The following is a 13619-nucleotide window of genomic DNA, read 5'->3' as shown; positions in this document are numbered from 1 at the left end:
GTTTTGATGAAAACATATATTATTATAAATATATAAATATGGCAAAAATTCTTAATGTTGATTTTCTTTTTTCCTTAAAACTGCATTTCATTTCTGATAGAAAACTATTGTTTTCTTATTTATAATGGTACGGAAAGAAACTACATTAAGATTTTAGATAAGAAATATATCCTTGCCCTTACATTTGTTATTTCATAATTCCACTAGAGCGAAGGCCTATTAAGCGATGCTAATTTCAATGCATCTATGCTAATGCACGAACTAACCGACTTTCAAGTAGTAATCCATTGTATGGCTGCCTTTTAGATAGGCGTTGTCGAGAAATGAACCTGAGGTTAACCCACTGGCAGTGTATGAGTCAAGCAGTATTTTCTTGTTTTCCTTTTGATTTTGTTTTTAAAAATCATAATGACTTTCCCTTTCTTCATGATCACGACGAACTTTTGCTGTTAACTTCCGGCATCGTTAGCTGGAAGTTGAAACCACCTGGTTTTTGACCTGTTCCGCAACTTTTCTTACATTACTTGTCTGAAGCAAACTCCCATTTGATCTCGTGACTTAATTATTGCTCGAAACGCGCATCTAATTTGCAAACTGATGTGAGTTGAGAAACGCACGCCTCTTGTTCTTAGTTCCGTTTGATAAGTAAGTAAGTAAAAAATAAAATATTTGGCCATTCAATAAAATAACTATACGGGGAGTACAACTATCTGTCTTATTGTTGCGAAGCATACAGCAATGTTCCGCGTATTTGGAAAGGGGCGTTATGGCTGATATATTCTGAGGGAAACTTGAAGGCATTTGAATTTTTGCTAAAATGCGAATGCGTACATAAAAGAGTAACAACAGGACAAGAAGAATTTTTTCCTCAGATTTGTCATTATAGAAGCATTTTAACATTTTCCCATTCATGTAATAACTGTGTAGCGAGCACAGGTTTCATTGTTCCGAATGATACAGCAATTTTGAAAAGTGTGTACTGAAAAGAAATTCTTATTCCCTGATTTACTATTGTATACACTTTGGAATAATATTCAGTTTTTCAAACTGACGTTTTAATCGCAACAGTACTTTAAAATTTAGTTTAGAGCCCACCATTTTGTTCAGAATACATCTCTTGTATGCTTATTTAATGGTTGAAAAGTGAAAGGCCTATGCGCATCAATTAAATGATCTACTAAACCGTGATGCAGAGGATACCTTAAAGTGAAGCTACCTCTAGTAAAACGTCGAATGCTTAGAAGTAATATAAGCAGCGTACGAGAAGTGTTATCATCCATGTAGTTTATCTCTTAGCATGGCCTGCCGTTTAATTACAAAAGAATGGAAATATTAATTATTGGAAATGGAAATTAAATAATGGAGCTAATTAATAACTAAATAATGGAATAAGAGAGGCCCAGTCAATTTTACGTTTTGACATATAATACATTTTGGCAGTACATCATTAATTTCACTGGGAAAAGCAAGATACTGAGACATGATTTGAATGAATAAGAACAGAAGACATTTCCATCAATTCTTATTCAAACTAATATGTTACTACAGTTTTTCATTAATTTTAAATATGAAACTTATAGATTTGTATGGTTATTTTCTCCCTCTATTCCGCATGCCTTTATGGTGTAACTGGAAGCATGTGCGACGCAAAATCAGGAAGTCCGGCAAGGGCACTGCACATTTTTCCCTTCTCCTGCATCGATACACCTAATGACTCCACAGATCTACGTGACTGCACGGTATCAAAATTTGAAGAAAAAAGACGACAAAATACAATTTTTGAGAAATTTCAACATTTTTTCCCAATTTATAATATTTGCATTTACTTTATATAATTCTTACTTTATTACTATTATTCATATTTAATTCTTGATGCGAAGATCTGAACACATAGATTCTATGGAATTATAAAATTTTTCTCACAAAATGCTCTATTTCACCTTTGTTTGCATTTTCAAAATATGAAGCTATAAGTTTAATAAGTTTGGCTATTTTTAATGTTACCTTTGTTTCTTTACAGTAAATGCAAAAGAACATTTATATCACAGTCAGACTTTAAACTATCTGACGGGTACTTTTTCCACGAAAGACGCATAAATCTCTTGTTTTCTGACTGTGGATTATAACCTTTGAGGATATGATGTAGCAGATGATGTAACGTAGTACACAATTGAAAAAGTCTAAACAATTTAAATTTACCATACCTTTTTTAAAAGTGTCCTTAAAAGTTGAAACTTCACTCCGTCGCCACTTTTTAAAACTGTTTGTTTGGTAGTGTAGCAAAACAAAAGCTTTCCGCTTCCTAGAAAGTCTGTGTCACATAAACAAAGCGTCACGCTCTTACATTATGCGCTGTGAAGTAGTAATTTCTTTCTGCGAACTAGCTCAATATTCCCTTTCAGCTAAACCACATAAAACAGATTTTATCTCTAATGACAGAAACAAGTTTTGCGATTGCGTAACCGCGAGGAATATACTTAAAAAAACCAAATTACTACAGATCACTGCAGAAATCGGTTCTGTTGCCGTTTAATGATCGTCTCAGTAATAGCTGGTTCTAGCAAATGCAACGGCAAGTTTCATTATACTGAACGAATCAGTTATAACAGTATCTTAAAGGCAGGCATCCCCTATTAAATGATTCTTTAGTCGTTTATGTTTCGCAGCTCTTTCAGGTTCTTTTTTTTCCCTCGATAGTGACATTTTAACAAGGCACAAAAGGTTTCAAAAGGAAAGGTTATGTATCTTTTAAATGTTTTCATGTTTTCCCTGATTAACTTATGGGTTTCAAACAGATTAATTTCAAAAACTTACTTTAACATTTGCTATTATACTTGTCCCAAAAATGGATCACGTTGAAAACATACCACTTTTAAAAGAAGCATTTATCTCAATTATTGTGAAAATTGTTCTCTTAAGATGTTTCGTTTTGTCTCTCAGTTTCGTAATAAAAAAACTGAAAAATTAAGTTTTTTATGAAAAGAAAAAGTTAATTATGAATTATAACTTTCATATTCAGAATCCGCATAGTGAGGAGGAATTCAGAATAATACTGCAGTGATAAAAAGTATTGGGAATGTTCCATTTAAAATACCCATGTCCCAGAAACCGGCTGCAAAGCTTTACAAGAGTTGTTACGACTTTCACCTATATCTGGTAACAATCCGTATTTCACTGTCATTTATTATTTGAAAATAAATTCATTTTTGAATGAACAGAGAACTTTTTCTTTGGTCATTTCTATACATGAAAGATATAGCTGAGCATTAAATTTTGCTTTTAAAATAAAATATCTGCTACAGAAATCCTTAAAAATATCACGGACAGCTTTTGAAAACAACATTTTATCAAAGGCAAACATTTTTAAGTGGTGAAAAAATATTTAAAGCAGGCACAAAACGCATCAAAAATAAAACATGCTTTGTCATAGGCCGTCCACTTTAACCAATGAAAAAACACGTCAATAATATCAGAGATCTAGTGCTTAATTACCGTCGTTTGACAGTTAGATATCCTATTACTGAAGAAATCCTGCATCATTTGAATTCCATCAAGTAGTTTTCAGAAATCAAATCTTGCGTTCTGTCTTTATTCTAAAATATCCAAATATATTGAATTTTTTTCCGAAACCAACAAGGGTTCAACCAACCGAAAGATGAATGTAAATAAAAAACGCTTTACTTAAATTAGACTACCGTGAGCAAAACCTCGAACCTAATTGTATTATGATGCGGTCGTACCGATGCTGGGTAGCTGACAAGCATATCCTCAAAAGAGGAAGTGAAACTTCTTAAATTTGCTCTGCAATAATCCCCTATTTTGTAAGGTTCTTTTGGTTCTGAAGAAACGAAGCAGAAATTCTGAAAATTTCCCTGCAACTTCCTTTTTGTTAATCTGCTTCTGTTTCTCAAGAGACGAAGCAGAAATTATTAAAATAGTTCTACAATGTTTTATTTATTATCTTATGGATCTTTCACGACAAGTGTACAACGCATCTAGAATTTACCCCAATGATTCTTTTAATTTTAAACATTTTGTCTCTTTTTTCGAAGGGTTTTAAATTCCTGTGGAAAACCTACACTTTTTTATAGCCCAGAGATGCTCATAATCCTTAATAAACTTTTGAATAAAAAGAATCCTGTGAAATTATTTTTCATAACACTCGAATGCTGTAAGCTTACCAACAAATATTTTTTTTTCTGTTAATACGAGACAGACGATATATCGTAGCTGAATGATATATTTCTGCTAATAGATGGATATATATAACTCGATTATCAGGAACGCAATTAAGAAATATACTGTTAATAACAAATGAAAAAACTTTTCTCAGCCGCTACGAATAATTCTAGTAAATGAGCCATGTTTTTGTTCTGATAAGTAATAGCTGGGGTATTAATTAGGTATGCACTACCAGAAGAAAACAATGCCATTGTTTTATTTATAGAAACGATTTATGTTTGTAAAATGTTGACCTGTTTTTCAATGAACGCTCTTATTTCATTAATTATTTAATACCACAGGTATGCATTACTTTTTGAACGCCCTGCAGAAGACAACATGAAATGATTTTTTTAGTGCTTTTATTATTTACAAATTAAAATTTAATATATGATCTTCAGAATTCCATCTTGCTTGTAAAATACAATATAAATAAGGAAAGACAGGTTTCATAGGTGACGAAAGAAACATTGGCCTACTTTTTCATATTAGATTAAATCTGTATACCTTGTAAAGTAATGAAATGCAAGCTGTTGGTACGTTAAAAGAAATGCAAACGTTGAAACGTTAAAAGAAATGCACAATAAACTGCTGGATTTCAAACAAATCTCGACTTATATTTTAATACAGATACAAAGTTCTTTTCATATGTAGCATATTTACTTTTAAAATTACAGCTGCATTACAATTTTCACATCAAGTAATCTAGGTGATTATAAACTAGTGAAGAGTTCGCGTTATAAAAGTCGCGAAGTGCTTTTAGTAGCATATTTTAGTGATAGCATAAAACAGAAAATCGTGAAACAGGAAACACGTGCAAATAACAAAACGTAGTAGAAAATTCTAAAATTATTTTTCTCTCCTTCGCAGATATTAAGAAAGGAACAGGAGAAACTTAAAATTTGCAATTTAAAATAAAAAAGAAAGAAATAAAGACGCACTTGAAAGATAGGAATCACCTTATCGTAAATCATTTTTTCTCATCAACGAAGAAGTAGATCTTATTCTAACTGATTCTTCTCTGAAAGAAGTGTAAGTAGATTTCATTCTGACCGACTGTAATTTGAATGTTAAATTATTGTTTGTTAATTGACGAAATACAGCAGATGCTGAAAGTGAATTTCGAAGGTCTAAGCAATACTCCGACCTTTATCGTCAGTTGTAGTTAAACGAATGATTGGGTGCTGTATTATGGCGGAAGGAAGTCCTGTTTCACTTTAAGCAACAGAAGTTGCTACTAATATCGTATATCTATCCATTAGTATTTAATCTAGTATCTAGCAGCACAAGGAACGTATTGAGACATTTCGACGTTCTACATCCACGCTGAAGAAATTATTCCGAAAAAATCTTCTTTTACCTATACAAGCTATGTGACAGTAATACTACTAAGAGATGGCCCCCAAAATTAATAAAGTTTCTCAAACGGTTACAGGTTGAAAAGGAATTTACTAGCTGTTCAAACAAGATCTGAAAGCTTTCATTCTTTTTGAATGGATGAATACTAACGATTCAAAAGGAATGAAAAATTTTTAACCGTTTATAATATGGGCAGGTGACATTCATATTTTGCTAAAACAGTGAACTCATAAACTTAGTGAATATAGTCTTATAGAATCCCACATAGTTTTCATAAGATCCCTCTGCAGTCGCAGAAAATCTCTATCTGGTTCAGTTGCACGTCATATTTCCTGCTTGTATCATACCTATACTGAGGAACTGCAACCCGCATATGCAATAATTTGTTTCTGTTATAGGGTCAGTCGCATGTTACATTTATCAAGTCGTCATCATCTGCTGCACAGCTTTGCTATTCCACATCTGTATGAATGAGGTTTGCTGAATCTAAGCGAGAAAGGCTTCAGTCAAAGAAAGACTAATTAGCTGCTCTTTCCTCTGGCATGGCCATGAGGATTACATGATTTTACACCTTGCGGTTTTGGCTATAAGGTCAATGAATCGCTCAGAGGCAATGAATATCAAGGAAGTATAACCTCGATGAAGGATAATATAATGAAGCTACAGTTTCGATACGTTTTCTGCATTTAGCTTTTAAGTATTCTCTGTGTATTGATTGCAGTCTCTGACGCCTAATATCATAGTTGAAACGGTTCTAGGAAAAGAGCCCACAGGATAAAAGCCCACAGCAATAATGCTCACGGATATAAATGCTCACAGGAAAAAAGGCCACACAGAAATATGCCCGCATAGAAAAATTCTCGCATGGAAAAATGCTCACTTAGAAATATGCTCACTCGGAAAAAAGCTCACACAGACATACGCTCACAGGGAAATAAGCTCACTGATAAATAAAATACGTAGAAATATCCTTACATTAATCAATCAATAATTAATAGATTTGAACATCGTACACCTACTTGAATTTTTTAAAGAAAAATTATTTGATCATTTAAAAAAATATTGGACAAATGCTCACATTAACCTTTCCAGAGGCGGTATATAAAAGAATAAAAACTATAGTAAAATTTTGCATGTACTGTAATATGTTATACCACTGCCCCCTGTACGACATTTTTTTCCTGTAACTGCTAATAGTTTATTTTCGTTTTTTCACTCTATTTTTGCATAGTTTTGATGTGTATCTATAGAAATTGATGTTTAAATGTAGTTATTTAGGTTTGGAGCCAAAAAAAGTTCTAGAAGACCACAGTTTCCAATCGAAATGTGGAATTATTATGAAGCAGCCTTCGAAAAATCTCCAAAAATCACAAATTGTTACGAAAGCTTTCATAAGGTACTAAATTCATTATTTAATTGTATCTATCCCAGTATGTGGTTTTTGTTTGACGGACTGAAAAAATATTTAGCCTGTCAACGTATATTATTTGCTATCGTAAATACAGGGCGTACTGAAGTAAAAAAAAAAGAAAGTATGAAAAACTTACATTTGGTAATCGCGAATCATGTAAGAAATTAGGACGAAATCGATGATAAAACTAGATATTTACATATGTTAGCTAATATTCAATAAGTTTATGTGAAATATATATTTATGATTTATATATAACAAGGTATTTTACGTAATTTAAATAAAATAATTATTTCTATTTGCTTATTATTCTAAATGTTTATATTATAAACTGTGTAACATATATTTATTATTATTTTATTTTTCACAATTAAAATTGTAATAATTTTTCGCTGTATATTCTGTTTCATTTTTTTCCCTTCCTCGTCTCTTTTCCTTAATTCAAAACGGCCCATTTGTTAATCTTATATAGCAAGTAAATCTCCCCATAAGTTATACAGTTTTTGTTAAATATATATACCATAGATGTTTTGGTAATTTAAATAATTTTTCTTTGAAAAATTCAAGCAAGTGTACGATGTTCAAATTGATTAATTTTATTGATTGATTAATGTAAGGATATTTCTATGTATTTTATTTATCAGTGGTCTTATTTCTATGTGAGCTTTTTCCCGTGTGAGTATATTTCTTAAGTGAGCATTTTTCCATGTGAGCTTTTTCTATGTGGGCATATTTCTGTGCGGGCTTTTTTCCTGTGAGCAGTTATACCTGTTAGGATTATTATGTGAGCATTTTTCCTGTGGGCTTCTTTCTTGTGGGCATTTTCCGGTCAACAGTTGAAACAACACTTTGCAAACTAACAAATGGGATATGCATTGTCTAGAACTGAAATTCACGTATATTCCGTATATAAAGCAATTACTTCGAATAATTTGATGGTTTTAATTGCGTCTTCCATGTCCCTTGAACATGAGATTCAGTTTTACCATAAAGTATCACGATAATGATCATCTATAATATTGGTTTTAGGCAGCATACTCGAGTTCAGCATCTCCTGTCGCGCATTATTAGATGCAGCGTTTGCTTTTAATAAAGAACAGTATCATCACCTGCTTTGCTGCTTTGATCGAAAAGAAAGTTTACACAAGCCATGGAGTCCTGTTGCTTCAAAATCCGATTATTGTTATTATTATTATTGATCAGCAATAATAGCAAAGTCTTAGCTTTCTGCTGAGAATAGAATAATTACACCTGTCTTTACATTCCTAATAAATTTAGTTACCTCTAGGCATTAGGAAAAGTATTAAGCCAAAAATATGAAAATTCCAACTGGTGCTTGCAGTTTGCTCATGTTTCTAGATTTTGTTTAAAATTTTACTTGCTTGGGGTGTCATCTCATAATTTGATATATTCTTATAATCGGGTGAACTATTTAAAAATTATCTTTTGATCAAACTTTTACTTTGGATAATTTATAAAATTAAATTCTCTATAAACAGCTTTCAGATATATAAGAATGCGTTCCTTATCCTGGAACATTAAAACAAATCTTAATTATCTTTTAGCATATCAAATAGGGCAAAATTGAAAATGTGTGTACATCTAGGTAAAATAATAGGGTTTCTGTGTACTTAAGAAATCACCTGGAAATTTTTAACCTAGTGTTATGGCAATTAACTGAGCATTACACTCTTAAAATATCCACTTTCTTTTAATATAACCTTGAACAACACATAATACACATCATTTCACAATACACTAATTAAGATCCAGCAATATCAGACACATATTCACTCTCTTTGGAGTTTTTCTAGTGACACTTAGAACACAGTTAAACAATAATAATTTCAAAAATGAAAAATTATATATATATATATATCTATATATCTACCAGCTGACATTCAGAAGAATATGAATCATGTGAATAAGATAATTTAGCTTTATGAGATTTATGTGCTGCTGAAATCATAGTTATGTAGAAACAAATATAAAGCTTTACAAACATTTCAAGCTGTACAATCAGACACATAACTGGTTAACGGTTGATTTTGTGCTATATATTATTTTTTCCGTTCGATTAGATAAAACAACAATTTGTTTTGTGAAGGAACTTATTAATCTCTCATTTACTGGTTTTCACCTTTGTATCTTTCAGTTTACCAGATTTCCTCACTTGCTTCATTTTCTGCTGGTTATTTTACAGTCGACCTACATCAACATGCTTTCAGCGACACACAAATCTCATGAAGTAAACACTACGTTATTGAAATTATTTTGCATCAGTTTGAATTCTATACTGCTGCTTATAGCACAGTATAATATATACGTATGTACATAGATAATGCTAAGTATAGCAGAACCTGAATGTGTTTAATTTAGTACCTAACATCAGAGAAAAAGGGATTAAAATGATTAAGTTTTAGAGATAAAAGGCAGACGGCACGGCGTAGACTGGCTAAAATTAAAAGAAAAAGTGCAAACAGCTTTCATTTGTAACTGATATATATGCTAAAAGCAAATATGTGAAATATTTTTTAAACTAAGAAAATGCCTGTAGAGATTTTTCTTGCAAGCTTTATCTTTTTTTGGAAATATTTCCAACACTCACTAAATTAATAATTTTTGTAGAAATAGCAAGTTGATTAGTTTTCGATTTTTTTTTATTTACATGTAGTTAGCGAATTGATTTGCTTTTGATTAACTTTCAAAACAAGTCAGATACAGCAGATCGTTTAGCTAGTTTAACTACTTACACCTAAAGCTAATATATAACATGCAGCTGTGGATTAAATCAAACAAAAGACGATTTATACTTTTGAAAATGGTATTGACAGAGAATAACAGATAACATTATTTTCATTTTTAATATACACTAAAAAGATGTTCATATGTCAACATGCATCATGCTAGGCTGAACAACTAAGGAAAATAACAAAAATCCTCCTAGAATTTAGTTGAGAACCATTTATAGTATATTTACTGAACTTAATTAAGATCGTGAAAGGTATAAATCTGAAATATTCTACTGTTAGCACTCTTTCTGCTAATGTGGCTTGATAAAAAAAAATATTTCACTTATGAGATAACACTGACTTTCCCTAGTATAAAATCGAGTAGTCTGATAACTTCCTCTGAATGAAGGCAAGTTATATGCAGAACACGTTATGATGATCTAACAGATAGTCCAGTCTCCCGAAACGAAAGGTTAACGCGGAAGGCTGTTGCCTTGGTTATTAATGTTAAACTCGAAAGAGAACACAACTTGCTCTTCCACCTTCCGCGTTAACCTTTGCTAACCCTAGACTTTAGTTAGTAAATGGTTTTGCATAAACATGTCACTCCAAATGCAATTACGATTTAAAATTTTGTGAAATAAATTTGATTTTGGTATTTCACCTTTTTTCAATTCATTGTAGGTATTCTTATTGAAGATTATATCCTAAACGTGCGGAACGTTTTTATTGAAACTTCTTCATATGCATACACTTCATAAACTAAGATCATAATCGTTTACACAGATTCATGCTCATCAAATAAGTATTCCATTCCACCACAGTAATTACATTTTTAGATCTGTAAAAAATGCTTTCTATAATTGCGCTTTTGTCCGTAATATAATTTCCGATTTTTAATTGTAAAAATTTGAATTCAGAAGTAATGCAATTATTGTACAAGTTTTAAAAACGTTTACCGAATTCGTACACATTTTATTAAGACTGGAAATATGGAAAATTGAATATTTCCAGTTTAAAAAAGCGTACGTTTTAGTAAAAAAGATATAGCCTCAAAACTTTATTTAAATTTCACAGTTCGAATAAAAATTGTGATTTTATCTGATGACAAGTAAAACTGCTTTAAACTATATTTAATTGTAATTTAGCTTAAACGGGCTTAAAATCCTTGAGATTTAAGACTGTAGAAGTTTTGGCATCTGGCAATATTTACATTCTGTTTAACGGTTGGTGTGTTAGTCTGTGAAAGCCGAATTTTGAATAATTACCAAAAATGATTTTTTTGAATGAAAAAATAACTGCATTAATAATGAAGAAATATCTGCTATCTAAAACAGCTACGTCTAATAAGCTAGAACATGAAAATGAGCCAAATCATATTACAAAGCTTATGAAAGCAGATATAGTCTCTTAAGTCAGCGGTCTAGAACTGGGTGCTCGCGGGCAGCTTGCAACCCCCGAAGCAATTTTACATGATCCACGAATGTATTTCCTGTAATTTAATTTGCATTATAATGAAAAGAATTAAGTAAAAAGCTTATAATTTTAATGATTTTGAGCACAGTTTTCCATTGGCCCACCAGTGGCCGAGCGATGATGTCGGCGAATACTTTGGTAGTTCGAACACCGGCGAACGGGCTTGCCTGCATGGACCATACATGGTTTTTCCCAAGTGTAACATGCCTACGAGCAACTTCCCTTAGAAAGTCCTCCATGAAAACATCTCTTCCCTTAGATAGATAGCCCTCGAATGCTTTACCGTAATTAAATAAACCAAACCAAAATAACCAATTTTATATTATTTTCATTACAAAAACGAGCGCGAGTGAAGTATCAGAAAATCTGCCAACTGAGCTAATTGATTTATACTGTGATATAAATCTTATTCAAAGGATTTGAAAACACAAATTTGATTAAGCTTTATTCCGGCATGTCAAAAAATAAAAAGAACCCCAGTTATGAATTTTTTCAGTAATAATAATAATTTCTTTGGGAGCGCATTTACATATGAACAGTTTTGTTTTCGTAGTTGAAAATTAATAAGTTTAAAAAAAAACAGCCACACTGGCCGAAGAACATCTACAATTTGTGAAGAAGACAGTTTCTAACATTTTTTCCCCAAGGTTGCAAACTTTATCAAAAGAGGTGTAGCTGATGAGGTTTAGACGAAAGCTGCAGTAAGAAGTAAAGAAATTTATAAATATTTACATCCGAATATACATATTATATCTGTATGCATCAAGATAAATTTAATGAATAAAAGAAAGAAAATAGGGGGAGCTATTATTTATTATAAAGTTTTGTCCCATTTTTAAAGTTTTCATAATTTGATGATTTTTAGTTTAAATAAATTATTTAGTGGTTAATTCAACATATCAGAAATATTTGAAATAAACATGAGTTTGAAATGTTTAATATTTAGCTCGTAATACGTATAAATTTCAAAATGTAACCAATTGCAGATACCGGCCTTTAGATTTCAGACAGAAAATGAATTGGAATTAATATAAATTAGATGTTTTTTTTCATTTGCGTTAATATTATTACTGTTTATATATGTTTTTAATGAATATTTGATAAACAAAACTTGAAATTTAGTTTAAAAAAATTGTTTTGTTAAAAAACGAAAACCTTTTCATTTTGGTTCATTCAAAGCAGTCTACCATCAGTTTTGAGATTGTTTATTTGTCAAGCATGCAGGTTTAGTTTGAGAATACTATTCTAAATTATTTGATACCTCAATTTACTTATTTCTACTCGGAACAGTATTTCTTGTATACTATTATCTAAAAATCACTAAAGGCTTGAAAATTTCAAACTGTAACACATAAATTATCTGCATAGTGTTTAATCGTAAGTTTTATATTTCATTAACTGGTTAAATTTTCAGATTTTTCCAGCCTTTCACGTCTTATTTTTGGATATCGTACCTGGCACGTATTTTAGAGTATCTTTGTATAAAAGAAGATACTTTTTGGCGTTAATTACACAACAGTGGATTACACAGAGGCTAAGCAGATAACTTTCTCTTTTGTGATGGGAAGAATATTACTTAGGAATGAGCAAATATCTATGACAGAACAGAAAGAAGTTTTCTTAAGTGAGATTTCAATTAACCTCTTGGGAGTGAGGATGTTTTATTAGTAAAAATAAAGTTAATAAATTTTATCTTTAGCCGATATTGTTTACATCTAGCATTTATTTATTAGCACTTATAAACGGATTGCATAAGGTAAAAATGTTAGTTATATTTTAAGATGACCTCTTAATGTTTTTTGCATGTACTATAGATTTTTGTTAGAGATGCAAAATATAACTAGTTTTTCAGTGTATGTTATATACTTTTTAACTCCTTTTATTTTTACATTTCCTAATAAATCATTACTTAAATAAACCATGCTATACGTATCTCTTTACACGCCGTTTAGAAATTAATGCTAATCTAACTTATGATGTCACTTGTTTTAAATCTCCCCAACCGAAACATTACATTAAGAGTCATACAATTATCACATTAGATTTGATATTAATTTTAGGAACATATCAACTAAAAAATTATTATTTTTTGACTTCCATTTATTTTACTTTTGTTGATTAAAAAATATTTTTGTTTCTGAGGTCCCTACTTGAATTCTACTCATATCGATCATATTATTTTTTCAAATGTCGTTTGAAATTGAGATGCTAACAGAGAGTTAGAATACCTTCCTTATGTATGTATTATATGCAACGATTAGGATCTTATTTGGATTCTTTCAACAATTATCGATAAATGATTTCAATTCATTAAACTTTAGGGAAAATGTGATTATAATATCATGATAATTTGATTCAGTTCGAAGACAAATGTGACTGAATCGGAAAGGAATTAAGGACTGAAAAAAATATTTTCCTGT

At 31.0% G+C, this 13619-nt stretch overlaps 1 protein-coding gene across 2 annotated transcripts in view; it reads right to left on the bottom strand.

The window, feature by feature from the left end:
- Nucleotides 1-13619, bottom strand: part of LOC118184496 (putative defense protein 3) — a 45737-nt gene that overhangs the window by 19549 nt on the left and 12569 nt on the right. Inside the window, exon 1 of one of the 2 annotated variants that reach the window (XM_035354171.2) lies at nt 2205-2354. The exons of the other annotated variant lie outside the window; for it this stretch is intronic. The gene's annotated coding sequence lies outside the window, so the exon portion shown is untranslated. Of the gene's footprint in view, nt 1-2204; nt 2355-13619 lie in introns of those variants that run through there. 2 annotated transcript variants of the gene reach the window in all.

This window comes from Stegodyphus dumicola, chromosome X2 (assembly GCF_044657685.1).
Source record: "Stegodyphus dumicola isolate Sdum_Otavi_A_Nest chromosome X2, ASM4465768v1".
NCBI classification, from domain to species: Eukaryota; Metazoa; Arthropoda; class Arachnida; order Araneae; family Eresidae; genus Stegodyphus; species Stegodyphus dumicola.
This window is presented reverse-complemented; position numbering and strand designations above follow the sequence as displayed.